The sequence below is a fragment of the Elephas maximus genome, chromosome 9, assembly GCF_024166365.1.
Source record: "Elephas maximus indicus isolate mEleMax1 chromosome 9, mEleMax1 primary haplotype, whole genome shotgun sequence".
Lineage (NCBI taxonomy): Eukaryota > Metazoa > Chordata > Mammalia > Proboscidea > Elephantidae > Elephas > Elephas maximus.
Window position 1 is genome coordinate 72,639,155 of NC_064827.1, and position 13,345 is coordinate 72,652,499.

The 13,345-nt window shown below is 39.7% G+C and overlaps 1 protein-coding gene and 1 pseudogene across 1 annotated transcript in view; one reads left to right on the top strand and one right to left on the bottom strand.

Moving 5' to 3' along the window:
• Positions 1-13,345, top strand: part of LOC126083433 (olfactory receptor 1J4-like) — a 58,715-nt gene that overhangs the window by 10,491 nt on the left and 34,879 nt on the right. The window lies entirely within an intron of this gene.
• Positions 9,370-10,302, bottom strand: LOC126083078 (olfactory receptor 1L8-like; annotated as a pseudogene).

Consider the following 13,345-nt stretch of genomic DNA (forward strand, 5'->3'; position numbering starts at 1 on the left):
GTATTGTGGGTCAGTGAGGGCTCTGTTGAATACGTAGAGATATCCGACCTGGGAAACTTGTCTTTCCAGTAATCCGCTAAAACAATTACAGTTAGATCTCTATCAGAATTGCCTTTGCATTATAATAGCCACCTTGTTCCCTGTACGGATGAAAGCCCAATACTGTGAATCACATATGTTTGGCTGGAGCTGGTTCTGTGTTTTTAGTCCAATTAGGGAAGGATTTTTGGTCCCTGGGTTTTTTGTAGCTGCTTCTTTCAGGCCAGGAGAATGGGTTAGGAAAAGACCAAAAAAAAAAGTAAAAGAAAGAAAAAACGCAGCACACTTGACTCTCTGGCTCAGGAAATTCCAATGTTAATGAAGCCGCCTGGGAAGGGGAGGGGAGGTTCAGATAAATAGGAGAGAGTAGCTCCCCGGAATATAGACAAAGTGACTTATCTTGCTTGGGATGACTGTTTTATGTGAGATTCCTGAGGGGAGTGTTGACTCTGTGCACTGGCTGGGTAGAGATTGCCCCCGAGGGTCAAGCCCGCATCCTGTGTTTGTGCTGTCTCAGAAGCCATGGTCAGTTCCTCCGCTCCCAGTCCAAAGCCCAGCGCCAAGGTTCCCTGGCTGGGACGCCACACTCCAGGCTCCAAAACCAGTCACTGCCTCCTGGGGACTTCTCCTCCTGTCAGCCGTGTTGTTGCGCTGCCTGCATGCACTGGCTGGGCTTCCCCCGAGGTCACTTCTGCAGGCTAGGGCTGCATCCCGTGTTTGCGCCATCTCAGGATGCCGTGCTCAGCTCCCCTGAGCCCAGTCCAAAGCCCGGTGCCAAGGTTTCCTGACTGGGACGCTGGCTCCAGGCTCCGAAAACAGTCGCTGCTTCCCCGTGGTTGTTCGTTCTCAGTCTCTGTCACTCAGGTCAACTCTTTCGATCTGTGTTTGATGGTCAGGGTTTGTAGATTGTCATGCATGTAATCGATTCACTTGTTTTTCCGACTCTTTGTTGCAAGAGGGATCCGAGGTAGCTTCTACCTAGTCAGCCATCATGGCCCCGCCTCCGACCAGCATCTTTTTGCTATTGTGAATAATGCTGCAATGAACATAGGTGTGCATACGTCTATTCATGTGATAGCTCTTATTTCTCTAGGATACTTTTCTAAGGGTGGGATTGCTCGTTTGCATGGTATTTCTATTTCTAGCTTTTCAAAGGGTTATCGTATTGTTTTCCATAGTGGTTGTACCATTTTACCTTCTCACCAACAGTGCCTAAGAGTTCCAATCTCCCCTCAACCTCTCCAACATTTGTTATTTTCTGTTTCTTTGATTAGAGCCATTAATGTTGGGGTGAGTTGGTATCTCTTGTAGTTTCGATTTGCATTTCCCCAATGGCTCATAATCTCGAGAATTTCCTCCTGTGTCTGTTAGCTGACTGAATATCTTCTTTGGTGAACTGTATGTTCATATCCTTTGCCCATTTTTCAATTGGGTTATTTGACTTTTTGTTTTTCAGATGTTGACTTATTCTATAGATTTTAGAGATTAGACCCTTGTCAGATTAGTTGTGGCCAATTTTTTTTTCCCCAGTCTGTAGGTTCTCTTTTTAGTCTTTTGGTGGTCTTTTGATGACCACGAGTGTTTAATTTTTAGGAGCTCCCAGTGATCTAATGTATTTTCTGGTGTTTGTGCATTGTTAGTTATGGTTTGTATACTATTCATGCCATGTATAGGGCCTCTAGTATTGTCCCTATTTTTTTCTTCCAGCTCTTTATCATTTATGTTTTATATTTAGGTCTTTGATTCATTTTGATTTAGTTTTTGTGTATGGTGTGATGTATGGGTCCTGTTTCATTTTTTTACAGATGGACATTGAGTCTTGCCAGAATCATTTGTTAAAAGACTGTCTTTTCCTCACTTAATGGACTTTGGCTCTTTGTCAAATATCAGCTGACCACAGGTGGATGTATTTACATCTGGGTTTTCGATTCTGTTCCATTGGCCTGTGTCTGTAGTTGTATAAATACCAGGCTATTTTGACTGCTGTGGCTGTATAGCAGGCTCTGAAATCAGGTAGTATGAGGTCTTGTACGTTGTTCTTTCTCTCGTATAATGCTTTGCTTATCCTGGGCGTCTTTCCTTTCCATGTAAAGTTGGTGATTAATTTTTCCATCTCCTTGAAGAATGCTGCTGGTATTTGGATCTGGATTGCCTTATATCTGTAGATTGCTTTGGGTAGGATTGGTATTTTCACAATGTTGCACCTTCCCACCCATGGGTATGGTATGTTTTTCCATTTATGTATATGTCTTTTGGTTTCTTGCAGTAGTTTTTCTGTAGTTTTTTTTTTGTATAGGTCTTTTATATCGCTGGTTGGATTTATTCCTAAGTATTTTATCTTTTTAGGGACTATTATAAATGGCATTTTTTCCTGATTTCCTTTTTGAAGTTCTTTTTGTTGGTGGCTGGTAATCCAGCTGATTTTTTATGTTCGTCTTGTGTCCTGCTACACTGCTTAATCTTTCCAGTAGTTTTCTTGTGGAATCTTTGGGGTTCTCTTCATATAGGATCATGTCTTCTGTGAATAGGGATAGTTTCACTTGATCCTTTCCAATCTGGATGCTCTTTATTTCTTTTTCTTCCCTTATTGCTCTATCTAGGACTTCCGGCACAAAGTTAAGAGTGGCAATAAAAGGCATTCTTGCCTTGTTCCCATTCTCAGGGGTATGCCTTCAGCCTCTCTTCACTGAGAATGATGTTGGCTGTTTTGTATAGATGCCCTTTATTATGCTGAGAAATTTCCCTTCTATTCCTATTTTCCTAAGAGTTTTTATCAGGAATGGGTGTTGAACTTTACCAAATGCCTTTTCTAGTTCAATTGTGATGATCATGTGATTCTTTTCTTCTGTTCTATTTATGTGCCAGATTATGCAGTTTGATTTTCTAATGTTGAACCATCCTTTTGCAACTAGTATGAATCCCACTTGGCCATGGCGCATTATTTTTTTGATATCATACTGAATTCTAATGAGTAGAGTTTTGTTAAGAATGCTTGCATCTATGTTTATGAGAGATATTGGTCTGTAATTTTCTTTTTTGTGGTGTCTTTACCTGGCTTTGGTATCAGGGGTATACTGGCTTCATAGAATGAATTCAGGAATATTCCTTCTTTTTCTACGCTCTGAAATAGTTTCAGTAGTAGTGGTGTGAACTCTTCTCTGAATGTTTGGTAGAATTCTCCAATGAAGCCATCAGGGCCAGAGCATTTGTTTGTTTGTTGTTGTTGGAAGTTTTTTTTTTTTGTTTGTTTTTTAATTGCCTCTTCAGTCTCTTCTCTTGTTATAGGTCTGTTCAGATTTTCTAACTCATCTTGTGTTAGTTTGGGTAGGTGTGTGTTTCCAGAAATTTGTCCATTTCCTGTAGTTTCTCAAATTATAGGGGTACAATTTTTCATAATATTCTGTTATTATGACTTTTATATCAGTTGGGTCAGCTATAATGTCCCCCATCTCATTTCTTATTTGTGTTATTTGCTTCCTCTCCTGTTTTTTCAGTTTGGCCAATAGTTTTTCGATTTTGTTCATCTTTTCCAAGAACCAACTTGGTCTTTTTGATTACTTCTGTTCTCTACTTCATTTATTTCTGCTCTAATTTTTATTATTTCCCTTCTTCTGGTGACTGTGGGCTTATTTTGCTGTTCTTTTTCTATTTGTTTGAGTTGTAGGGATAACATTTTGATTTTGGCCCAGTCTTCTTTTTTGATGAGTTAGTTTATTGCTATAAATTGACCTCTGAGCACACTACGTTTGCTGTGTGCCAAAGGTTTTTGTACGATGTGTTTTCATTCTCACTTAATTGTAGGATTTTTTTATTCCCTCTCTGACTTCTTCTATTACAGTTTTTTTTAACCAACATATTTTTCAGTTTACATGTATTTGATTTTTTCCCTTGCTCTTCCTGTTGTTGATTTCTACTTTTATGGTGTTGTGATCAGAGTAAATGCTTTGTATTATTTCAATGCTTTGGATTTTATCGAGGGTTGCTGTGTAGTCTAAAATGTGGTCTATTCTGGAGAATGTTCCCTGTGTGTTGGAAAGAATATTTACTATGCTGCTGTTGGGTGGAGTGTTTTACATATGTCTATGAGGTCAAGATTGTGGCCTTTAGATCTTCTGAAACCCTGGTAGCATAGTGGTTAAGTGCTGCAGCTGCTAACCAAGAGATCGGCAGTTCGAATCTCCCAGGCGCTCCTTGGAAACTCTATCGGGCAGTTCTACCCTGTCCTATAGGGTCACTATGAGTCGGAATCCACTCGATGGCAGTGGGTTTGGTTTTTGGTTTGGTATCTTTGCTGAGTTTCTTTCTAGATGTTCTGCCCTTTACCGAGAGTGGTGTGTTGAAGTCTCCTACTATTATCGTGGAACTGTCAATTTCTCATTTCAGTGCTGTTAGAGTTCATTTCATGTACTTTGGAGCCCCGTTGTTGTGTGTAGATATTTATTAAGGTTATGTCTTCTTGGTGGATTGTCCCTTTAGTCATTATATAATGTTCTTTGTTGTCTTTTATGGTTGATTTTGCCTTGAAGTCTATTTTATCTGCTATTAGTATTGCTTCTCCTGCCTTTTTTGGTTGCCGTTTGCTTGATATTGTATTTTCAGGAAGAAGAAGTAGGTTTGGAAAGGTAAAGGATTAAAGGACTGTCTCTACCATGAGGGAATGAAGCATCACATGCAGTAAATGCTAATTTAGCCCACGAAGTGAAGTTGTTACTTGGTCTACTATTCCTTTAGAAATATGGAATTTAAATAGAGTTCTGAGCAACAATGTTTCCTTCTGTCAGGGTATGCAAGTGTAATCCTGGACTCAAGGCAATTGAATTGACAAAAGAAAAAAATTTTGTGAGGTGAAGATCCTTTTTGTGAGGTGATAGCATTATCCCTCATCCTCTCACTTCTACCTCTGTATCCCCCCAAAGTTCTGAAGATATATCCCTTTCGTTACCTCTTATATTCCGTTGAAGTGCACATTCCCATGATATTAATGTATATCGTGCACCAGTGTCTAGTCATCCCAACAGTCTTCCCTCATCATCTCCAGGTCATTCAACTTCCTTTTAAACTGAAGCAGAATTTGTATACAATAAATGACGCAAATCTTAAGTGTAAAGATTTTTATTGTTGATTTTTAAAATCCATCTCCCAGCTGATGGGCATTAGAGTTATTTCCAGTTTGGTCTATTATGAATAAAACTGCTATGAATATTCTCACATGAGTTTTTTGTAGACAAAGGGCATTAGTCTGTTTAATGAAAAATTATTGTGGTAAGATTATATATATATAAATATGAATATGTATATAAATAATATATATATAAATATATATGTATATAACCCAAATCCATTGCCATCAAGTCAATTCCAACTCACGTGACCTTATAGGATAGGGTAGAACTGCCTCATAGAGTTTCCAAGGAGCACCTGGAGGATTCGAACTGCCGATCTTTTGGTTAGTAGCTGTAACACTTAAGCACTACACCACCAGGGTTTCCAAGACGTGTATATATATATGTATGTGTATGTGTATATGTACGTATATGAAAAGTTTGTCATTTTAACCATTTAAAAATATTTATTTATTTATTGTGCTTTAAGTGAAAGTTTACAAATCAAGTCAGACTGTCATACAAAAAGTTATACACACCTTGCTATGTACTCCTAGCTGCTCTCTTCCTGATGAGAGCATATTCTTCCCCTCTACCCTGTATTCCCAGTGTCCATTCAGCCAGCTCCTGTCCCCCTCTTCCTTCTCATCTTACTTCCAGACAGGAGTTGCCCACATAGTCTCATGCGTATACTTGAGCCAAGAAGCTCACTCCTCACCGGCATCACTATCTATCTTATAGTCCAGTCCAATCCCTGTCTGGAGAGTCGGCTTCAGGAAAGGTTCCAATTTTAGGCTAACAAAGGGTCTGGGAACCATGACCTCCAGGGTCCCTCTAGTCTCAGTCAGACCATTAAGCCTGGTATTTTTACAAGGATTTGAGATCTGCATCCCACTGTTCTCCTGCTCCATTACGGATTCTCTGTTTTGTTCCCTGTCAGGACAGTGATCGTTGGTAGCTGGGCACCATCTAGTTCTTGTGGGCTCAAGCTGATGGAATTTCTGGTTTATGTGGCCATTTCTGTGTCTTGGGCTCATCTTTGCCGTATGTTTTTGGTATTCTTCATTCTCCTTTGTTCCAGGTGGGTTGAGACTGAATGATACATCTTAGATGGCTGCGTGCTGGCGTTTAAGACCCCAGACACCTTGCACTAAAGAGGGATGCAGACTGTTTTCTTAATATGTTTTGTTGTGCCAAATGACCTAGATGTCCCCTGAAACCATGGTTCCTAGATGCCCATCCCTGCTACTCTGGCCTTCAAAGCACTTGGCATTTTAACCATTTTTAAGTGTACAATTCAGTGACATTTACATTCACAACGGTGTGCCAGCATCACCACTATCCATTTCCAAAAGTTTTACATTACCCAACACAGAAAACAGTACTGCTATGACAATAACTCACAATTTCTTCTCCCTCCAGCTCCTAGAAGACACTAATAAATTTATGTTTCTATGCATTTGCCTACTCTCAATATTTCATAAGTGTGATCATGTAATATTTGTCATTTTGTGTTTGATTTACTTCACTCAACATAATGTTTTCAATACATCCAAGTCATAACATGTATAAGAATTTCACTTCTCTTTATGGCTAAATAATATTTCATTGTATATATCTAATAAATTTTTATTATCCATTCATCTGTTGATGGACACTTGAGTTGTTTCCACCTTTGGACTATGGTGAATAATGCTGCAATGAGCATTGGCATACATGTTTCAATCCCTGGTTTCAAGTCTCTTGGGTATACATATAGAGGTGGAATTGTTGGGTCATATGATAATTCTATGTTTAACTTTTTTTGTTTGTTGCCTTTTAATAAAATCTTTATTGTGGTAAAAAATATATAACACAGCAGTCACCAACTTAACATTTTTTACATGTAAAATGCAAAGAAAAAAACTAAGCAAAAACTATCAGAATCAGCTCTAGAACTCTGGAAAATGGTCAAAGGTTTATAGCAACCAAGAAAATGCCAAATCAAGAGAAAGGTGACTTAAAGAAAAACATGATGGTAGGAGAACTATGTGGTGTTTTAAGTTAGCCTTCTCCCACTTCCCTCCCTGGTGTAGTGGTGGTCTTGAAGATGTTGGTCTGTGTTCCTGCTGTGGGTACATGGCTCTGGAGAGAGGAGAATAAACCTCATTCCCCAAGAATTATGTTTGTCTGTTTTGACCTATCTGAGGATTTCTCAAAAGACTGATACAAAGAGCTTGCCTATGTTTCACGTAAATCTAAAGTTTGTCAGGGGAGAAAAGCAACAAAGTGAAGGTTGTGTTTTAAAACATTGAAAGGTAAATGAACAAGTCACAGACACAGGGGTGGGGGAGAAGATTACAACTGGGCAAAAAATAGATGTGCCCAAAGCCTGGGAGGGAAATTTGGGAAGAGAGTTACTTTGGGGAGTAAGAACTTTGAAAGGCTTCGCCATATAACAGGGGCTCTCAAAAGTCACATGCATGCCCAGGGCAGGATGCATGCTCAAAAAATATTGAGAAGACCTGAAACATTCATTTCTGACTGATCTTTAGGCTCAGCGTAAGCAGGAATTGAAGGCTAAGGCAGAGCTATAATGGACTGGCTAAGTGCTGAAGGAGTATCCCAACAAAGTCAATCTGCAAAGACTTGGAGAATATTTTTTTCTTTCATTTTTTTGGCTCAAGGCATTTATGTAAATCTCTGCTAAACCGCTAGCTCACCATAAGTTAAAGACACAGAGGCTTCAGAGACCAAAGAGATGAAGAATACAGTCTTAAAAAAATAGATAATGAGTCACTAAACAAAAAAATTTCTATCACCCACAGTAAGAAACAACAAACCATGAGGAGGGAGAAGAATCTGATTTCCACAGTAAGCACATTATATATTTAAAAAGTTCAATTTTCCACCAAAAATTATGAGACATGCAAAGAAAAGAGTATGGCCCATTCATGGGAAAAAGAAGTTAACACAAGCTGTCTCAGAGAAAGCACAGACTTTTGACTTACTAGACAAAAATTTTAAATCATCTGTGTTAAATATGCTCAAAGAGCTAAAGGAAGTCATGGACAAAGAACTAAAGGAAACTAGGAAAATTATGTCACAACTAATAAATAATAAAACTTTTTTTAGAAAGAGAAAAGTTAAAGAGCTATAGACATCTTCCTTATGAAAAAAAATAGCTAAAATAATAAATCACCAAAGTAAAACACGATAAAACAAAATAAAAGCAACAGAGCAGACCAGACTGGAGATCCTGTCTCTAGTGCCTAGCATACTTTACTTCCCAGAAAAGTCCACTGGATCTCTGGGTGGCTCTGTTGCCTACTGATTTCTCCCTACAGATCTGAACCAGGAATTGTTTTCCTTCAAATATTGTTTCCCTTAAAATTCTAGCCACCTGACTTTAAGGCACTGAATATAAATTTAAGTACACATAAAATATCTTACTTGGAAAACAGTGTGCTGAGGGATTTTTGTAGTTAGAGCAAAGACACCTGTATAGAAAATTGTTTTTAATAGGAAGCACTGGAGAGGTGGAAGCATGTCTACGAGGAACAAATACCAGATAACCAGAGCAGAGATACAGAAGTCACCTGAATACCTGAGAGCTGAATTACTAAATTGCTTAGCTCATTTGGATTTACTATTGAGCTGTTGCTTGCTACAAGGCCCAGAACAAGATACAATGAGCAATGCACAGGAAGGAGGAGACATGGTTCTGCCCAGGCTGATGGGAAAGAGACACTAACTACCTCCTGTCAGGGACATCTCCAGGGCTCTGTGGAAGACACAAACTAGTTCTCTCTCTTATCCTCTTCCATCTCCCTTCTCCTTTTTTTTCTCCCTCCATTCTTCCCGCTGTTCAAATGTTCAAAAAGACAGTCAAACAGCCACATATTGAGTAATTATTTTCATCAGTATGCCGAAATGTGAAGAATTTTAAAGGATCAGTCTTAACAAACAGAGAAATTTGTTCAGGAAATATTTGTGGCAAAGGGATTAGTTTACAGCAGTATTTGGAAGAAGAGAAAGAGGGGGAGAAGTGAGGAAGAAAACAAAAATTGTAGCAGATGTGGGGTCAATTTATGAGCCATGAAAAATGGTTATAAGTGCCCATGACAGCCTTGCTTCATGTGGAATAAACATGCTAATCTCCAACAGGTTGACATGTACACCAAGAGCCAGTGACAAGCGGATCCAAGTGAAGCAGATCCCATTCCTGTGCTTGTCAAGAGGGAGCTGGCTAGGATTGCCTCCTGCTCATTAGCTTCTTTAGGCCCCGTTTCAAGTCTTTGTTTCTCAAGCTGTAAATAAAAGGGTTTAGCATGGAGGATAAAACTGTGTAGACAATTGTTACCACTTGGTCCCCAACAGTGTAGCTGGACAGGGGCTGTAAATAGACTTAGAAGATGCTTCCATAAAATAGGGTTACCACAGTGAGGTGAGAACCACAGGTGGAGAAAGCTTTGTGTTTCCCTGCAGCAGAGGGAATCTTGATAACTGTGATGAGGATTTGTATATAAGAGAAAGAAATGCATAAAAAGGGGGTCACCAAAATAACCAGTGCTTCCGTCTTTATCACAATTTCATTGACAAATGTGGAGGTGCAGGACAATTTCAGCAAAGGGTTGATATCACAGAGAAAGTGGTGTATAGCATTGGAGTCACAGAAGGTGAGAAGATTCAGCAGGAGAATGTGCAGAAGGGAATGGAGGTGAGAGATGGAACAGGAGAAGATCAGCAGCAGGACACAGTAGTGGTGGCTCATGGTTGTGACATAGTGGAAGGGATCACAGATGGCCACGTAACGGTCAAAGGCCATGGCTGCCAAGATGTAACTGTCAGTGTTGCCCAAAGCATAGAAAAAATACATCTGTGTTAGACACCCAGCATAGGAGATGGTCTTTTTCTCAGACAAGAAGTTCATCAGCATCTTGGAAACAATGGTTGTTGTGAAGCAAATGTCAGTGAAAGAGAGGAAACTCAAGAAGAAATACATGGGTGTCTGAAGCTGGGGATCAGAGTGGATGGCCAGAATGATGAGCAGATTTCCTGTTATGGTGATGAGGTACATGGTGAGGAAGAGGACAAAGAGTGGCTTCTGGTCCTCGGGCCGTGAGGACAGTCCCAGGAGGATGAACTCAGAGACACTGGTGGTTTGGTTGACTCTTTCCATTGACCTGGACCCAGTTATGTAGAAGATGCGTTATTATTTAATACTTTACGACTCCATAACCCAAATCATGAGAATCCCGCAAGTCTTTGTTTCCTCTATGTGGTCACAATTAACCCCTGTGGACAGACAACTTGTCAACCTCATGGTTCTTGATGATTTACTCCCTTCTAAAATCCATGAGCATCACGAGGGCCATGTGTTGAAAGCTGGAGCAACAGAAGAGTTTTTCTTTAGAAACCATCAGAGATAGAACTCTCTAATGTAGGTTCATTAGTTCCTTTCCTGTAAAAAACATAGTTCTCCTATGCGGACATAACAATTCAGCAGGGAAATGCCTGCCTTTGTGAAGTTTATAGTGTAGTTGGGGAGATAGATCACAAACACATAAAATATATAGTATTATATCAGGTAGGGACTACTTTTATGAACAAAATAAATAGTAGAGAGGAATGGAGATTGATGGGGACTGGGGGTGGGAATATTTTAGATAAGAAGGTTGTAGGATTCTTTTTTCCTATCAAAGCAAATTCATTTCTATCACACTGAAGCCTATCTGTCCTTGGGGGGAGGGGAAGAGTTTGCAAAAATAAACAGCAGGATAAATCTAAGAGTAATGATGAATCCTGTTTATAAAGTGATTCTTCCATGCCCCTAGAACACAGAATGAGAGGCTCCTTCTCCTTAGCTCATGGCATGCTATCTATCATGATCAATCTGCACAAGGCCCCCTTTTTAATAAGTTGTTTTCCCCTCATTAATCCCCCATGTTAACTCGCATTGGTACAGGATGGCCACGCAATGTTAAGTATTCAGTTTCGTTCTTCTAGTCATCTTTCATATATTTCTCCAGAAATATCTATGAGAAACATGTATTTTTTGCACGTATATTTTTTCCAGTTATATCCAGTTACCTAGTATAGTGGATTCAATAGCATCCCTCCAAAATTCATGTCCATCGAAAACTTCAGAATGTGACCTTATTTGGACGTAGGATCTTTGCAGATATAATTAGTTAAGGGTCTCAAGAGAGAATCATCCTGGATTTAGGGTGGGCCCTAAATTCAACGACCCTTGTCCTTACAAGAAGAGGAGATGAAACAGAGACACAGGAGGGAAGAAGGGCATGTAAAGACAGTGGCAAAGACTGGAGTGATGCTGTCATAAACCAAGGAGTACCAGGAGCCACCAAGAGCTGGAAGAGTCAAGGAAAGTGCCATGGATTGAATTATGTCCCCCCAAAAATGTGTGTATCAACTTGGCTGGACCATATTCCTGGTATTGTGTGATTTTCCTGTATGTTGAAAATCCTGCATCTATGAAGTGAATGAGGGAGGATGGGTGGCAGTTGTGTTAGTGAGGCAGGACCCAATCTACAAGATTGGATTGTGTCTTGAGGCAATCTCTTGAGATATAAAAGAGAGAAGCGAGCAGAGACACAGAGACCTCAAGCCACCAAGAAAGCAGTGCCAGGAGCAAGTGCATGCTTTGAATCTAGGGTCCCTGCTCCTGAGAAGCTCCTCAACCAGGGCAAGATTGAGGACAAGGACCTTTCTCCAGAGCTGACAGAGAGGAAAAACCTTCCCCTGGAGCTGACACCCCAAATCTGGACTTCTAGCCTACTTTTCTGTGAAAAAATAAATTTCTCTTTGTTAAAGCCATCCACTTGTGGTATTTCTGTTATAGTAGCACTAGATAACTAAGACAGAAGGATTCTCCCTAGAGCCTTTAGAGGGAACTTGACCCTGCTGACATCTTGATTTCAGAATTCTGGGCTCCAGAACTGTGAGAGAGTAAATTCCTGTTCTTTAAAGCCACCCATTTTATGAGACATTGTTATGGCAGACCTAGGAAACTAATATAACTAGTGATGGACATCAAAGTGGCCTCCATTCCTTGCTACCACAACAAATTCTGCAATGAGGATTCTTGTATCATTAATATCCTGTCATGAGGATTTAATGAGATAATACACTTAAAGTACAGTGCTTAAAAGAGGCAGGCGTTGTAAATACTCAGAATAAGCTGTTGATCACCATCATCTTCATTGTCATCTTTCCTTATCTGCTCTTTCTGGATATTCTCAAAATTAATTAATGCACGTATTTTAAAAATTCATACCCCTCACCGCCTAATTGTCAGACAATTTCATGACTTTTCGAGATTTTATAGAAGGAATATTTGTTCATATGTTGAACAATTTTAGTGAATCAATTATTAAGGTTAATAACAATAGTAACAGCCAATATTTATTGAAAATTTACTCTGTTTAAGGCAATGCTAAGCATCTCACTAAATCTCATAAAGGATTATGAGGCATGTTCTGTTATTGCCATTTTATATATCAGGAGACTGAGGCTTAGAGAGGTGAAGTGATTTACCTAAGGTCACTGAGAAGGTAAAAAGCAACCAGAATATGAACTTTGAGTTGACTTGCTCTGAAGCCCACACCTCCTCATGTCAAAGACACAATTATTTTTGTCTGTCACAATCAGGCACAGGCACTTCTCTGATAATTTTCCACGTGAACTTACTTTTCCCCCTTGAATAACAAGCTTTTTTCCTTCCATGTTAGGAATCAATTCTTATAGTTGAAGCCACTTATTCCTCTGTGCTGTGCGGGTGGTAGACTTTGAAATTTTGAATATTTATCCTTTACTGGCAACAATCAGGTGGAAACAATTGGCCTTGCGTGGCTGGGGCGTGTCTGGGGTGTGGAGCTGAGGTAGCGCCATGGACGATGTTCTGGACTTGAGGCAGAAGATGGGGTTGTGATTTGTCCTTCACTACCTGCTCACAAACCAATTCTCTGGTGCTTTATAAAGAGCAAGTGAGACATCATGTCTGAAGACAGTTTGTCAAAAACAGATCAGTATTCAAAAATAAGTTAACTGTGAAAAGGTTACCTGGGTAATTAAGAATAGAAAAAATTAGTGGGGACTTGGCTTAATTAGGCAAGGTTGGGTGCTCCAGGACGCAAATGTGAGGTCATCCGTGTTGATGACTAGGAAAAAGGAAGGAGGTTTTGGAAGTGAGAATCAGGGAG